We start from the raw sequence: 1,040 nt of genomic DNA, 5'->3' as shown, positions 1-1,040 counted from the left end.
CCTGACCGGTTTTCCCGCTTTCATTCTTGCTGTCTCCAAATTCAGTGTGTCATATCAGCTAGAATGATCTTTGAAAAACATAGATCATATCACTTTATCCTATTCTCCACCCCTGGAACGCCTTTAATGGGCTCCAGTAGCACAATATAAAATATCTGAATTCTTTACCACAGTTTACAAAGCACATAGACTAGTCCCTGCCTAGTTCTCTTACTTCCTCTTTCACACAGAACTCTAGCCACACTGTTTTTCTTTCTGTTTCTTGAATGTTCTAAGCTAATACTTATGGAAAGTTGGAGCAGCTGGGAATGTTTCCCCCTCTAGTTCTTGGAATGGCTACCTTCTTTGTGTTAGTCATCTAGCTGGTCATTCTCTATCATATTACCATATATTAAATCTCTGCAAACTACCTTCTAATACAGACATTTACTTACGTATTTTTGTCTGTTTTTCCTCCTCAACCAGACTGCAAGCTTCATGGAAACTGGGGCTTGTCATCTTGTTCGGAGCCTTAACTCTAGGTCCTAGAACAGTGCCTAGCACATAGTAGGTACTTAATAAATCTTTGTTAAAGTGGCAGGTTTCTATCCTCAGAGAGCTTGCAAATCTGGTTGTATGTCAAAGATTATGTAAATGAAAAGTTAAATACGCAAGACAACCAATAGAATTGCTAAGACAATATGTGATTAGGTAGTAAATGAACTTTTGATCGTAAAGCCTTGATTTAATTCAAATGAAAAGGAGGAGGTGACACTTCACATTACTGTCAATTATTGGTGTTTATACCAGTGAGATTGGTAGCTTCTAAAAGCCAGTTTCTGTCAGGGGAAGGCAGGTGTCACAGGTGTGGTGGGGGAGGAGGGAGGGAATGAAAAATGAATAAGCAGAGAATCCGAACACCTGCAAACTTTTGCTCCTGCACAGTTTGGCAAGGGTGGCCTAGCTTGCTGCAAGATGCAATGCTTAATATCTGGAGCTTGAGATAAATGACAGTGGGATGAAATATTTTGAGGTACAACTGTCCACTGCTGAAGAGTTCA

This window comes from Neophocaena asiaeorientalis, unplaced genomic scaffold, assembly GCF_003031525.2.
Source record: "Neophocaena asiaeorientalis asiaeorientalis breed wild unplaced genomic scaffold, Neophocaena_asiaeorientalis_V1.1 scaffold148, whole genome shotgun sequence".
Classification (NCBI taxonomy): Eukaryota; Metazoa; Chordata; class Mammalia; order Artiodactyla; family Phocoenidae; genus Neophocaena; species Neophocaena asiaeorientalis.
The sequence above is the reverse complement of the archived record's forward strand: the minus strand, read 5'-3'. Positions refer to the sequence as shown.